Source organism: Mauremys mutica, chromosome 11 (genome assembly GCF_020497125.1).
Source record: "Mauremys mutica isolate MM-2020 ecotype Southern chromosome 11, ASM2049712v1, whole genome shotgun sequence".
Lineage (NCBI taxonomy): Eukaryota > Metazoa > Chordata > Testudines > Geoemydidae > Mauremys > Mauremys mutica.
Window position 1 is genome coordinate 27,732,774 of NC_059082.1, and position 16,611 is coordinate 27,749,384.

The window sequence follows — 16,611 nt, forward strand, 5'->3', positions numbered from 1 at the left end:
GAGCATAAAATGGAATATTTAAAATCACCTGTAGTTCTGATACTAGATAATATTCCAAAACTACATCATTAGAATAAAGAAAGTATCCATCTGAAATACTTATTTAAGCTGTTCCATCTCCAGTGAACCTCAAATTCTCAGTTTTAATTCCCACTTTTGCATTTATTTTCATATATTCTATGCACTAATTAATTTTCCATATGTACTGGCCTGAACCAAACTCCTTGCATCCTAGTGCTTGCAATTTTGGTGAAGTTCAGATCCAGATCCACATTTTACTATCAGTGTCTCTCTTTGCAAAACAAAAGCCTAGGATCCAAACATCTCTGAGCTGTGAGAAAGTTCAGTTCTAGATTGGTTTGTTGTGTCACCTGAACTGTTAACTTTCTTTCAATGTTTTTTACATTCTTGAAGAACACTGATGCCTCTGTAAAAGTAACAGCTTTTGATAATACAAGGACAGAACCCCCAAAACTCCTGTGGTGAAAAATTTGTTCTGATTAATTTTTTATTGCACCATTTGAGAAAATTTACAAAATAGCTAGGCACTTCTGACTAAAATTTAAAATGCTTCTGATTTCTAAAATTCTAAGTGAAAAACTGTCCAACATCACCCTCTTCAGTAATTGTAAGTCATTGCAGTACACTATTTTACTTATTAAAGTGGGAGAGTCCAAAAAAGAACGAGAAATAGTCAAAATGGAGTTGTTTTTTTCTTGAAATTGTGCTATAGCAATTTCACTTAACACAGTTCAGATTTTATTTTAGTCACATCAATTAAATGACTATTTTCACATCACATTTTTTCACAATGAATATTTTCAGATGCTAAATGCACAGGCCATTTTCATTGCACAAAAATATGGGCATACTATTTTTGCTCAAAAGACTGATAACGGGTCCTTGAATGATGAATAATTATGCTCATACTCTCTCTCTCTCTCTCTATTAAGAGAAGGGGTTGGTCCCATGCTTGCCTTGCCTACTTTGGACAAACAAACTAGTGACATGTTGAAAGATAAACGTATACCAATTTTTGCAATATGGCGGCCATAGATGCTCACAGCCAACCACACATACGTAGCATTGTAAATAGAATTTTTGACCTTTAGCCAGAGAAGCACAACTCCAATAGTTCACCCAGTAGAAGGGTCCAATATACACACTACATATCTCAGCCAGGAGAGGGCAGTGATTCATATATAAAAAAAAGCAGTAATTCACAAAAGGGATTACACAAAACACATGGCTGGAGGACTGACCTGTGGAATAGTAACCATTGGGGATATTATCCTCTGGGAAATGAAGTTTTCGAAAAAGCACATTGACTGACAGGAAACATTAGTGTCTGATCATCTCCCCACCTTGTTAGTTAGGGTTTGTCTACATGAGACATTAGTGGGCAGCAAACTACAGCGTGAATCTACAGTGTACTAGCTTGCAGTAACATCCGATGTATACAAGCCCTTAGAAAAGGATTCATTTCTGGGTGGCATCAGTTATGTTTTGGCTCTAACTTCAGTAGTAATTTATGACCAGCTAGCTTGATGCAATTTGACATGTTGATCTATTGTGACATGATGCTTTATCTTGAAGGATGATGGAGAAGATAAAAGAAAAGAGAATGCTATAACCCCTCTAACAATCAAAGATAAAAATTAGAATAAGAAAAGATGGAATCCATCTGTGTTACATATGTGGGAATGGACATTTTTTAGGAAAATGGAAAGTAGATAAGAAAACAGGAAATGACTTGTCACTTACAATTTAAAGATCCTTTCCCATACTGAAAGGAGATCAGGTTGCAAAGAGATTGCCAGAAATTTAACGGAGAAACCATGATCATACAAGGATCCACAGGCAAAATAACACATTGTGAAAGTTAATAAAGAATACTTTAAAAATAAATCATAATTCAAAATGTAACATTCAGATCCTACAGATCCTCCAATGTATTTAGACTGCGCATCTGGCACTCACTGTCATTATGACTGGCAACATCAGCAAAGAGTACAAGGATATGGAGCCCAAACCCTCTCTCACTCCAAGAGGAGTCTCCTCCAGAAGAGGTTTGAGATACACTGGCTGGACAACGTGAGGAATCTTATATTGCCTCTTCCCAGGCAGGACCTGTTCTGTGAATTATTAGGGGTCTTTGGTCTCTACAGGTGTCAATCTTGCATTTTTCCTGAGCACTAATTTATTTATTTATTTTTAAAAGAAGAAAAGGCCCCAGTGGTAATTCAGCTTCTCTTACTGGTGATATACTGGTGTTGTCCTGGCCACCATGATGTGACAGGTAATTTTAGAGGGCAATATCATATAATCACATTGTTTCTCTAAAATATAGCCACCACCAGAATCACCAAAAGCTCACACAGGCCTTCCAGAAATTTGTGCGAATAATGTGTGGTGGTACCTCTACAGACCAAGAGGAGAATATCGTTTCACTAACAGAGCATTAATGTGGAAGATGGTAAGTTTCATACATGAACAGGAGATGCAGATTGATTCAGGACAACACTTAGACATGTATTTAATATGTGATTAAGTCCCACTGAAGTCAAAGAGACTTATACAAGTGCTTAATTTTAGGCATGTGCTAAGTGCTGTCCTGGAGGGAAAGAATGATCTGGACCATCATGACCAACATCCTGTAAATGGAAAACTCAGAAATGTAAAGATGGAAGATGTAGAATGCATAAGAGCAATGCACAGAAAAATCGGCAATGTCAGAAAAACACAACCATGTGGAGAAATGTTGGTTATTTGTGCAGCAAAAACACTTTAACATCAATGTATAATTATCTTGCCGGCACATACAGCAATGAGAAAGCACATTGTAATTACTGCATTAAAATAAGTGTAGAACAGTGGACATGTCCCACAAAAGATAAACTTGCTAAAAGAGGATGAAACCTATCCCTTTCATATTTATGCCACAATGCTCTCTAGATGGAAAAAGATGATGTGGCACATTCTCCTAGAAGATTAGGATGCTTTTGAACAGGAGGGTACGCCAAATGAAATTAGTTATTCTATTACCTGTCCTGCTACTTACTGAGAAAGAAATCCCACTGAAATGTTTATAACACTGGTAGCTTGTTTATTTTATTTAGCTTGATTTTAGAAAAGCGTACATGTACTTATGCTATTTAAATGAAAACACATTCCTTTTATTCTGACCCCATCCCATTTTGTCAAACCAGAATACCTTTGTGATGCCACAGAATACAGAGAATATTTTCAGTAATTTAAAAACCAACATTCATTTGTAAAACTTAAAATTCCCTCCCAAACTGAAATATGGGTAACATGAAAATATGAGGGTCTGAAAGAGTGTTTGGGTATGAAGGGAAAAACTATGCCTTCATTTACACCTGTATTTCTCCATTGATTTCAGTGAAGTGACATGTATATCTAAGGGCAAAATTTGACTCCTGGGGCGAAACCCTGGTCTTAATCAAGTCAATTGGAAAAATCTCATACTGACTTCAGTAGGATTAGGATTTCTGAAATCCCGATACTGAAATTTAGGCCTTTCTCCTACAAACTGGCCTTTCCTGGGCATCTCAGTTAGTATTAACTGGAGTTGTCTGCATTCATGGGGGGGGGAGGGGAAATAGACCTTTTTTATATATTTTATTATATAATTAAAAAGCCTGGTGAAGGCTGGACATAGTGGTTGCTAATCAGTGTTCAATATCTCTGCCATAGGATGGAGTGACAGAAAGAAGTGCAACCTATTGACAAGAAAATATGTGCAGATTTGAGCTTTCTAACCCTATTCCTAATCCACATTACAGAAAGGCACTTGCCTGCGGCATGTATTATACACAGCTCAGCAGTGGCACAGGCATAATGGCTCATAATTGGCAAGGAGATTTTTGATTCTGTACTTGGTAGTTATAGCAACAGATTTATGACTGGGAAACCCTCTTCACCTTTTGCACTGGCACAAATCGTCACTTGGCTTAGTGCTTTAGCTACAGCTAGAGTCCCTGTTGCTCATTATTTTTGTCTGCTTGACTTCACAGCTGAAACTATATATCTACTAATTCAAAGTGTATTAAATGTTTAAAACTGATCATTAGAGAGAGAATTGCCTTCCTCAGCTGAAATGGCCTTCCTGTGGTGTTCTGTTTGTTTAATCAATACATTCTATCTTACTACCATCCTTTCGCACAAACTCAGACAGTGTTGGGCACCCTTTTCTTAGGCATATTGAGTCAATTATTGTAACTCAAGCCTGGTCTGAGTATGTAGGCTTGGCACAGCTCTGTACAAGGAAATTGGAGGTCAGAGGTATAAGAAATCCCCCTTTTAATGGAACAGCAACCTCAGGGCTATGATAGTTTAACTCTTCCATTTCCAGGTAGACCCAGAAAATTGTGGTTTCTCCCAAACTACTGTGATATTACTCGGGGTACAATCTGGACTGATGGACAGCTGTGTCCCCTCAGTTCTCCAATCTGGAGTGTTTTTTACACTACTTCGCCATGAGACTAGAGCAACCACTCCTGGTCTGCCCACACACAGCCTCCAGCATGTAAATCGCTCCCAGTTATACTGTATGAGTGCTAAAGCCTGACACCCATGAATTACACTGAAGGGCAACATCAGCAAACTCCCAGCCCCAGACTTTCCCCCAGAAATGTTTCTCTTGTACTGCACCTTCCTGGACGATACAAGCTCATATAAAGTCTATCATTTCATTAATAGAAAATGATATGCACAAATCTTGTTATCCCAAATGAAGTTTCCCAAACACTTCAATCCAAACACATGCTGGCTTTGATAAAAAAAAATTAAGCAGTTTATTAACTACAGAATGATAGATTTTAAGTGACTACAAGTGGAGAACCAGTCAATTCAGTCAGGACGGATGTGGTCTACTCTCAATAATTGATGAGGTGTCAATACCAAGAGAGGGAAAATTGCTTTTGTAGTGAGCCAGCCACTCCCAGTCCCTATTCAAGCCCAAATTAATGGTGTTATGTTTGCAAATGAATTGTAGCTCTGCAGTTTCTCAATTATTGGGAGTGGACCACATCCACCCTGACTGAATTGACCTTGTCAACACTGGTTCTCCACTTGTAAGGTAACTCCCTTCTCTTTATGTGCCAGTATATTTATGTCTGCATCTGTAATTTTCACTCCATGCATCTGAAGAAGTGGGTTTTTTACCTATTAAAGCTTATGCCCAAATAAATCTGTTAGTCTTTAAGGTGCCGCTTAACCAGGTGACAGTTCATTTAATTTTCTTGACACCTGGCTGAGGCGTCAGTTTGCCTTTTCTCTTTGAAGAACTGGTTTGTGTCTTCTTTTCTAAACTTGGAACACTTCTCAGTATTTTATATAGTAGAATCTTATAACTTTACATACAATGATGCCACACTTATTTTACTAGGACAATAATGATCAGCAAATAATGAGTTTTCAAATGATACCTCACAGGGCATACTTTGTACAAAATCCATTATAGTTTTGTAAAAAAGAGTGACCATAGGGATACAGACTGTCACACTTACCCCCCTCCGAGGCCAATATTCAAGCTACTCACACCCACTGAGAATGAGTATGGCCTGTAGAGTAGTGCAAACCTTTGTGTAGACTTTAGGAATCCTGCACTTCCCCCTCTTCTCCTCCAACCTCCATATAGCAACACCCTCACCAGTTCTGCTGTATTCAGGGCTGCCTAAGCTAGCAGCAATAGGCTTGGCAGGAAGCACCCTATAATGCTACGTGCCTTTATGATGATCACCACTAAAAGATATTGGGGGTTTTATTATCCTTATAGCCACTTTTGCTCTTTTACGGGTTCATTCAAAGTAGGGAAGAGATTGGATAGTTGGCCCCCAGAATTGAATACTCTGCTTTAATCTGGTCAGAATTCAATACTATCCCCATGTAGTGCCATGGACTTACTTTTTCTTTTAGCTGGACAGTTCTTTAGTGATATTGGGTATAGCAGCAAAATGTCTCCGCAACTTCAGTGAACTTTAAGTGACACTGCAGAATAGGGTGACCAGACAGCAAGTGTGAAAAATCAGGACAGGGGGTGGTGGGGGGTAATAGCCTATATATGAAAAAGACCCCAAAATCAGGACTGTCCCTATAAAATCGGGACATCTGGTCACTGTACTGCAGAACTGGTGGGAGCAGATTCTATCACAGAGGCAGTGACAAGTAACTTTTTGTCTTGGTGATTTTCCCTTTTTAGTGTTGTTAGCTCTCCACAGAGGCCTAACTAGACTAAGTAGTAATAGCCTATGGAGGTAATATGAGCAATTCAGACTTTCCTAAGAAACAGAATACAAAAATTGTAATACCAAGACTGTTGTTGAGGGAGTCACAGAACTGGCCCAGACTTCTACAAATGTAACCTTTATTATCCTATTCCTCTATGTTATTTTAATTTTCAGTGTTACCACTGGTGCTTCAATAACACATTGTGAAAAGTTTCTTTGGAAAAATTAGTAGTTTTTTTTAAGTTACTATAGAAATGAAACATCTACAACTTAAAAACAAACACACACATACACCTTTACTCCTCTCCATTCTTCCTTTCCTGGCTATTCTTCCATTACAACTTCACTAATCTCCTCACAGTGTACAGATACCCTTAACAATACTACTGCTAAAAATTATGAAGCTTTTCATTCTGCAATCTTTGATACTCAAACACCCAAAGGGAATTGTCTTTGACATCCACAGAATACGTTGTTCTTACCACCACAGTGGCTAACTTCTTTAATCTCAGCTTCTCAGTGGTGGAGAAGTGAGCTACCACTTTTATCCTTCTCCACTGAATATTATCAGTCAAGGATGATTTACAAAGTCAAGGGCAAATTTAAGGAAACCACTCTGCATTTTACTAATCAAAAGAAGTTCTCTGCTGCTTGGCCTATTTTCTCAAGGAGATTGTCCCTCCAGTACATCAATGAATGACTTGGTCAAAATAAACGATGATCTTTAACCTTCCCAGTATGCTCTAGCAATAATTGGAATACCCTTTTGTGGGTTTGTGTACTCTCCAAATGGCTAACACATACTGCTTGTTAGATTACTTCTGAATCAAGCATGAGCTGAATATTTCAGTGCAAACACCTGTCAGTTTCAGGTGGTAAGGATAATTTTTTCCAGTATGACTGGAACATTACTGCTCCCTCATCATCAGTCTGGATGTGGTTTAAATCATCTGGCAATGCTGCCAGAGTGACATCTGTTATAAAAGTGCTCCTCATATGCCCAAATCCATGTGTCTTGCAAATTCTACTTCCTTGAAAAGACTGGCCATGTTGGATCATGCTAAGATCAGAGTCAATTCAAACATTGGCCTGTAACTGGCATTTTGCTGGCACTAATTGAATTGATTTAGAACTGCACAGACAGTACTGAAATCTGCCAGGAATAGATCATTCTATTTTGGCTGCCCTTGTTGAATTGTTTGTATGCAAAACCAGAAGGGATTGTATTTATTATGATATAAAATCAAAACTGGCCTATAAAAAGATCAAAAGTCAGATATTCTGTCATAGTATATCAACAGAAGCTGGAGGAATACCAGAAACTGCAAAGGAAAATAACAGTGGGCTAAATACAAACCCTTATTTGGTCCTAATTAAGAAAAATCTCTCCTATAAGGGAGTGGGGACATTTTATGGCATGGTATAAAGGTTTTGTTATCAGGACTTGGAAGTTTGTATTAGTCTGCGTGGTGAAGCCATAAATGAATTATGCCGGTCATCCTAAACAAGTGCTGACAAAACCTCTTCACCAAAGTACACCATAATATAGATTGTGTATTCTGTGTAATTTACAAGTTAACTATTTCAGGAATGTTCTAGAGAACATAAACTAATGTTGTGGCCCTCCAACTACAAAATCTTAGCTGTCAAATGTGCAGTTGTATAGGCCTTGGAATGTGAGAAAAATGATAACTTAGAAGCCTCTAAAAGTGATTGAAATAGCTGTTCCATATATAAAAGATAGTAAATATGTATATCTTGATCAAACTGAACAATCTGCTTTAATTTTATGTACTACTGTATGATATTCTGTAAGGGATAGAAGCAGATTAATTTTTAAGTGTCAAGTTCCATGCAACAAACATGTTTGCAGCTAAATTGTATTTATAGTGTCTCATTGAGAAGGAACTCAGGGTAGGTCTACACTTACCTGCCGGGTCGACGGGCGGCGTTCGACTTCTCGGAGTTCGAACTATCGCGTCTAATCTAGACGCGATAGTTCGAACTCTGGACGCGCTCCCGTCGACTCCGGAACTCCACCGGAGCAAGTGGCGGTGGCGGAGTCGACGGGGGAGCCACGGACTTCATTCCCGCGGCGTCTGGACGGGTGAGTAGCCCGAACTAAGGTACTTCGACTTCAGCTACGCTATTCGCGTAGCTGAAGTCGCGTACCTTAGTTCGACCCCCCCCCCCCCTTAGTGTAGACCAGGCCTCAGAGTGCCATACAATACAATCTGTCTATCTATCACACACTTCTCCCACTGCTGGCTGAAGTGTAGTTATCTGTTGGGTGAAACAGAGATCATTTATCAGTGCAAAGCAACATTACATAAAATTTTTAGGTGACTGGATAAAGCTAATACCGTTGTGATGGGTTGGATCACAGAACGCCCCCCCTTCCCCCCGGGAGCTGCCAACTGATGTGCCAAGACTACCTCTGCTCCTGTTTTCCCTGCCAGCTCAGGATTCCAGCACCCTGTCTTGCTCCAACAAAGACCCAGGGTCTGAATTACTTGCCCCAAAGCTGCAGGTTTACCTGAAAACAGCTCACAGAAGTGTGCTTGTCTTTAACACTCAGATGCCCAACTCCCAATGGGGTCTAAACCCAAATAAATCTGTTTTACCCTGTATAAAGCTTATGTAGGGTAAACTCATAAATTGTTCACCCTCTATAACAATGATAGAGAGACATGCACAGTTGTTTGCTCCCCCAGGTATTAATACATACTCGGAGTTAATTAATAAGTAAAAAGTGATTTTTTTTTAAATACAGAAAGTAGGATTTAAGTGGTTCCAAGTAGTAACAGACAGAACAAAGTAAGTCACCAAGCAAAATACAATAAAACACGCAAATCTATGTCTAATCAAACTGAATACAGATAATCTCAGCCTCAGAGATGTTTCAGCAAGTTTTTCTCTCAGACTGGACACCTTCCAGACCTGGGCACAATTCTTTCTCCTGGTACAGCTCTTGTTCCAGCTTAGGTGGTAGCTAGGGGATTCTTCATGATGGCTCCTCCTCTTTGTTCTCTTCCACCCCTTTATATATATCTTTTGCATAAGGCGTCTCTCTCTGGGTTGTGTCTCTCTCTGGGTTTCCACCCCCACGCCCTCGCTGGAAAAGCACCAGGTTAAAGATGGATTCCAGTTCATGTGACATGATCACATGTCACTGTAAGACCCCAAGCCTTCATTCCTCCCAGCCTGACTCACAGGAAGGCTTGCTTGCAAACAGAGCTCCAGTCAATTGTCCTGGTTGATGGGAGCCATTAAGATTCCAAACCACCATTAATGGCCCACGCTTTGCATAATTACAATAGGCCCTCAGAGTTTTTATATTTCTAGTCCCAGATACAAGAGTGGTACATTTATACAAATAGGATGATCACACTCAGTAGATTATAAGCTTTGTAGTGATACCTTACAAGAGACCTTTTGCATGAAGCATATTCCATTATATTCACTTATCACCATATTTTTATAAAACCATATAGACTGCACAACGTCACAACTGTATCCAACTCGACTCACCATGGAGTGGTTGGGATGCAGAATCTCTGAAAAATGGACCTAAATGTCCCCAAACTGTCACCCAAAACCTGAAGCATTCAAAATTTGAGCACATTTGTGAAAACTAGGGCTTAAGGGAGTTCAAAGAGTTTTGGTGACATATTTGGAGACTGAAATGTTCTATATTTCATTAAGAAAAAGTTGTATTATAAACAGGTTCTGATACACAATTTATGAGCATATAGAACAGATGTTGAAGAATTATGTATGATATATGTCTGATGACTTAAGTTCTTACTGAACCATATCTGAGAGAATTGCTTTTCATGATTATGAGATTTGGTAAAGATATCGCTTGTCTTCTTTTTCACAGTGGGCCTGCTTCTGATATAATACTAGGGAGAATCAAGAGTAGTTCCATTACATCAGTGGCTTATATAATACCAGTGCGATAAGATGTTCCCCTCCTATCCATCTCTATACTCCGACCATAAGCTCTCATGGAATCAAGTCATATACTTTCTCAAGATCAATTAATGTTATATAGTAGTTACACCCTCCATTAATTATTCTTTCAAACTTCTGTCTCATAGCAAATATTGTGTCTATAGTGCTCCTTCCCCTCCTAAAGGCATATTACTCCTCTCCTATATTATCCTCAACTTTGCCTCCAAAACTCTTTCAAGGACTGAGAGTCTGACTTAAATCAAGAGAGACCTCAATAGGTGTTTGGATTATTTGCATCACCTTTACCCTTCCAAAGAGGAGCAATCAACTTTGTTCTCTGGTCACCTGATATCCTAGATTGATCCCAGGAAACACATAGCAATCTATGAAGACACTTTACTTCAGTATTTTCAACTGCCTTGATCATATCAACTGTTATTTCAGCTTCACCAGCTGCTTTATCAACCTTCATCTTATTCAGAGCTCTTCTACATCCTCCTCAAAGATCAATTGCATTTGAAGGCCTCCCCATAATTGTTGGTGGTGCTTGCGTTCACAACTCTCGCCTCTCATTTAACAGACTTTGAAAATGTTTTTTCCATACCTCTACCACCTCTTTAGGATTAATCACCATGAAGTTTCCATCCTTCACAAAAAGACTTCTTCATATCTCGTATTTCATTGTCACACTTTTTTTGCCAACCCCAAAACCAAATCATCTCCCCTCCAATTTTCTCTTCAGCCTCAATCCTTGTCTTCACACTGCCTTTTCACTCTCCTTTATTGCCTGTTTGTATGTGTAAGGGTGTTGTCCCCTTACTAAAACTCAGTGGGGTTTTTTTGGTTGGCTAACTCCAGGGGGAGGGTCGATGGGAAATCAGGACCCTGAGACTGACAGTCCCCAGGAACAATGAGGAGAGGCCAATGGTCCAGGTCAGCCTGATTGACTGGGCAGGCAGGCTAATGAGGGAGTCAGGAGGCTGGGGGGTCCCATCCTCTGTGGGAGCTGGAATTACCTGGGTCAGACAGAGTGGGGCTGAGCTAAGGAGAGAGCAGGGGCCCAAGCTGAGCTGGGGAGCAGAGCTGTGCCAGATCCAGAGGGGCCAGAAAGCAGCCCAGGAAGCAGGTCAGTGCTGGGAGCAGAGTCACAGAAGCAGCCCACAGAGCAGACCTGCGCTGGGAGGAGAGCTGTAGCAATCAGATCCAGAGGGGTCAGAAAGCAGCCCAGGGAGCTGGAGGCAGAGCAGCAGCAGCCATGCTGAGGCAGAGTGGAGCTGTTGCTGAGACAGAATGGTGGAGCTGGAGCAGTCCAGAACCCGGTGCGATGAGCAGCTGGAAAGAGTGAGGGGGACCCTGGGCAGTGGGCCCAGCACAGAGAGATGCCTCCAGACATGAGACTCTGCAGGCCAGACTTGGAGGGGGATTGTAATTCCGACGGGGTGGAGGCAACAATGGAAAGAAGGGTCCTGCCACCTAAAGCCTGAAGGCGTGTGGCCACCGCCAGAGAAAGTATCTGACTCGCAGCATCCCTGAGCTCAGCCGGCCTGAGAAGGAGGCCTGAGACTTGTGAGGAACAGATTGTGAACTTCCCTTACATTCCAGAGATGCTGGTTGTGATGTCCCCGTGCCACAGAGCAGGGTTATGTGTTTTCCTTTAACCTTTTCCATTTTTTCCTTATTTAAAAAAAACATGATTGCTGTTAGTAAATTGTATTTGCTTTGAACTGTATGTAATGATCAGTTGGTCAGGGAAGCATCCAGTGCAGAGAGGGCACCCCAGAGTGGGGATACCCTAGCCCCTGCCCTAAGTGACCATGACAAGGTTGGGGGTCAAGCCCCCCAGGAATCCTGGGCCCAGCCTTGTTGGGGTTACGAGGACTCTGCCACACAGGAGAGTGGAAGGGGAGCCCTTGAGGTCAGGCAGACCTCTTGGTAAAGGAAGTTGCAGCGAGGACTCAGATCCTTTCATTAGCCCATTTCATCACGGTAGTGTATAAGCCAGGAAAGTTCCCCACAATAGCAGGACCATTCCTCCGCTTACATATGCATTTTTGATAGTCTCAGTATCACGGCCTGCTGCCTCCAACACTCTGAATAAATCAATCTTTCTTTCTTTCAGCTTCTTTTGTGTGATGGCTCTCAGGGTACCCAGGACTGAGAGTCACCTTTTTATCGCCTCCAGGGATACTTGCTTGTGTGTAACAGCTCCCTGACACCTTCAGTCTGTTAGCCACCCAAACAATTTATCAGGCATTTATCGGTTTATGGCTCATACCTCCCCTCTTAAAATTATGCAGAAGTGTCAGCCACTGGCTGATCTGTAGGCGTCGTATCATAACCCTCTTGCCTGCAGAAAGCATTAGCTATTATATTTTCTCTTCCCTTAACATGCACAATTTCCATGTTATTTTCTTGGAGAGTGATGCTCCAACATTGCAGTTTGGAATTGATACCTCTGGTTTGATGTAGCCTTACCTACAGAGAATACTGTTGTCAGAACCCCACATTTTCTTTTAAATAAATAGGGCTTAACTGTTTGACAGCCCACACAATTGCATAACATTCTTTTTCCATGACAGAGTAATTCTGTTCAATGGTGTCAGTTTTGTATTTAAGAAAGCAATGGATGCTTTTTGTTACTTTTCCCTGTTTGCATCGGCACCACTCCCAGTCCAATGTCTGATGCATCAGTACACAGTACAAACATTTTGTCAAAATTTGATCTGGCCAGAACAGGCTTTACAAGCTTTTGTCCATACCATTTTATTTGGCTTTGTCTGTTTGCATAAGTCTGTGATAGCTCACACAATGTCACTAAAACCCATGTACAAATCAGCGGTAATAGTTAACCAAACCTATGAAAGGATGTGTTTTTTAGTCTTACAGTATGCAGAAGTGCATAACACACACACACACAATTTATTAAAGACTTTTTATACAGACAAGACTCCCAAGGAAGTCAATACGGTTTGCATACATAAAGAATACTGAATGAGACCCATTATTTGTAACACAACTAACTGCTGCCCGGTAAATCAAAGCATATATCAGTTCCCTCAGCCAGCTCCCTCCCTTCTCTAATCTCTCAGTTTTCCCTTTTCAATTGATTTTCTGCTCCATCTACAAGCGTTCCAACTAGGGTGACCAGACAGCAAGTGTGAAAAATCGGAACGGGGGTGGTGGGGTGGGGGAATAGAAGCCTATATAAGAAAAAGACCCCAAAATTGGGGCTGTCCCTATAAAATCGGGACATCTGGTCACCCTAGCTCCAACACTGAGTAACTTCTTGTTTCAACCTGTCTAGCAAGCTCTTTTCTGTGCCTTGGACAACACTGAATTCATAATTATTTGGGTTTCTGTGGTGATAAGCATTCTGGACTGCATACAATTGGAATATAAGACTACAGGGGTCCCAGCATGGATACTGCGAGAGCTAGGAACTAGCTAATTGTAAACAGGAAGACGTGTGTATGGTTATACTGGAGAGAGAGAGCTCTTAGTCTTCTGGAGACTGGAGATCACAGGAAAGGAACATGCTGGGGACCACAGAGAACTGCAGAGGACATTTCTATCTGAACCAAAACAAACCTTTGATTTGGTAAAGGTAAGAGACTTTGTCACTTCTGGACTCTGGATGATGTACAGAAAGTTTTCCAATTCGTTGGTTCTATACTCATCTGGACAACTAACTTATTCAAGGACACAGAGTCATCTGCTCTCTTTGTGCTTTAATTGACCCATCCAGAAAACTCAGTTAAAATAAAAGCAATATCTCACTGAAAACCAGATGCTACCTGAAAGCAGAACTTTCCTGGGTAAATACATTAGAATAAAATGTATTTTATATGAGATGTTAGATTAACATTTTATTGTTGGGATGAGTACTGTCACATAAAACAGGCTTTCCATTTTCTGGTTGTCATTTTTAATTGCACATGATTTCATTGCATCATGCAACATTAAGCTACATTAACCATATGGTGCTATTTCACATTACATAATACAACCTGGCTTTTTACTCCCTGGCACAAGGGAACAGTGGGATATGGAGTAACTTTGAGAAGAAAGTTTTTTATATTATTCATCTCAGACATTTTTGTGAATTAAGTGTCAGGGTAGATCAGAGCCTACAATTAAGTCAATGATTGACAGTACATCTGAATTGTTAACCCACCATTTCCTGAATGAGTCCCTTCCATAAGAAAAATTCAAAACAATTCAAATCCCTGATCAAACAAACTGGACGTGAGCTGGTAAAATCTTTGGATAGTTTTTATGTTTCAGCCAGAAGTTAAGGCCAGAATGTGGTAGGGGGATCTTAACAGGATCCAATAATTGGAACCTGAAGTTAGACAAATTCAGGATGGAATTAAGAGGCAAATTTTGAAGAGTGAAATTTATTAATCATTCAAACAGCCTACCAAGGGAAATGGTGGAATGTCTTTCTAAAAGATATGCTTTAGCTCAACCAGAAATTAATAGGCTTAATGCAAGAATCACTTGGTGAAATTCTATTGCCTATGTTATGCAGGAGGTCAGTCTGGATAATCATAAGGGTCCCTTCTGGCCTTAAAAATCTATCAATGTCTGAATCCTGCAGGAAGCCCACATGCATGGCCCCTCCAAGGGCGTATCACAATTGCAGCCCCTGTGCTTACTCGGGAAAGTGAACAGACTGCTCCTTTGTAGTACCCCAAAGTGGGAGAGGAGGAGGTGCCATGGCAGCATCCCTACTCTTTGCACATGCCTTCAATGGCACCAATGAGAGCAGGCACAGTACCTGAAGCAAAATCTCTCCCTAAGCCCTCCAGGGAGTGGGCAACTTTGCATTGCCCTCTGTTTGTGCCAGCAGACAAATGCCATAAGTAGGCCCTGAAGAAAAAATGACTGTGGGCCAAATTCTGCCCTCAGATACACAAGTCCAGCTCCTACTGAAAACATTGGGCAGGGAGGGATATCCTCATCTGATGTAAATTATAGCTCCAGGGGAAAATGTTGGCTTATGTGTTATGCTTAGAGCTGCATAAACTTCTAGAATTGTCTTAAGGAAATTTTCACACACACACAATCCTATTTTCCCAATTAAAATCACTTTACTTTGTTTTCTTATTTGCAGTAGTTTCTACACTTCTTCTGATTCTAGTATCGGAATACCCCACAAATATTGGGGTCTTAAACTTTACAACTTCCTGCAAACAGGTTATCATTATGATTCCATTTTAGAGAGTGAAAAAACAAAGTACAGAGAGATTAAGTGACTTGACCAAGGTTTTGTAGACTACTTTTCCTGTTTGTAGGATGCTGTAGTCAGTCAAATTTCACAGATTGAATGTTTTCAGATATGATACAAACAAACAAGTAGATGGCTAGGACTAAGCCTTTCTGATGGATATTCTCCACCACATCAGGGATGAAGAGCCAGTAAATGTTGATATTTTGAGAAGGTGATTCTCCTAGGAATTCAAATTCAGCATTTTTCTATTTTTCTTTATTTAATACCAAGCTACAGTTAAAGATCACATTCTGATGATTGCATACAATTACTGCATAGAATCTATTATTACATGAAGCCTGACACACTGTACTTCACTGGATTTATAGCAATTTGCGGTCTCTGCAGTTTAATCAGAACACTGATTTTTTTTCCTTGGGAAAGAGTAAATTTGACTGTCAAAGTTAATTTACTTTCTCCCTGGGAAAAAGCCAGCTCTTTATTTGTACATAATTAATGCTTGTACACTCTGTCAAACTATTTCTACCTTGTAAGGGAATATGTAAATACTGAGTTATAGATGGGCCAAACCCAGAACTATAAATCTGGAATCTGTTTGTGGATGAAGAAAGTGGGTTTAGATTTTATTTGAATGCCTGGAGCAGAATCTAAGCTTTTGGTTTTGGTCAGCTCGCAAACTAGAAGACTCTAAGTTTCTGGTTCTAGTCAGGATGCAGTCAAATATTAACCAGAGCACTGAGGGAAACAGCCATGCTCATAAGAGTCTCTCTCAGAATGGCAACAATCTCCAGACAAGAGATAATTTCAGTCTATTGTCACCATTTTGGACAAAATCTTCTGAGAACCATTTATAACACATCTGCACCATCCATTCTGCATACAAATGCTAACCTTCCAATTTAGGCTAGAATTGCTAGGCTAAATGTACTCCACATCTGAAATCAATCCCCCTTTTGTGACCCATTTCTACATTTAGTAGAAGTAATTTTCCTTAAAAAAAGGAGCAAATTTGATTAACCCTTTCTATACCTAAAACTAGGTGACACGTTTTATACAGATAAATCCTCCTATATCGTGCTATCATAAATCCAAGAATTTTAGATTAATCATTCATGGGTTTCCTTTGTATAAGGAAACATTTAACATACAACTTTACCCGAAATACTCTTA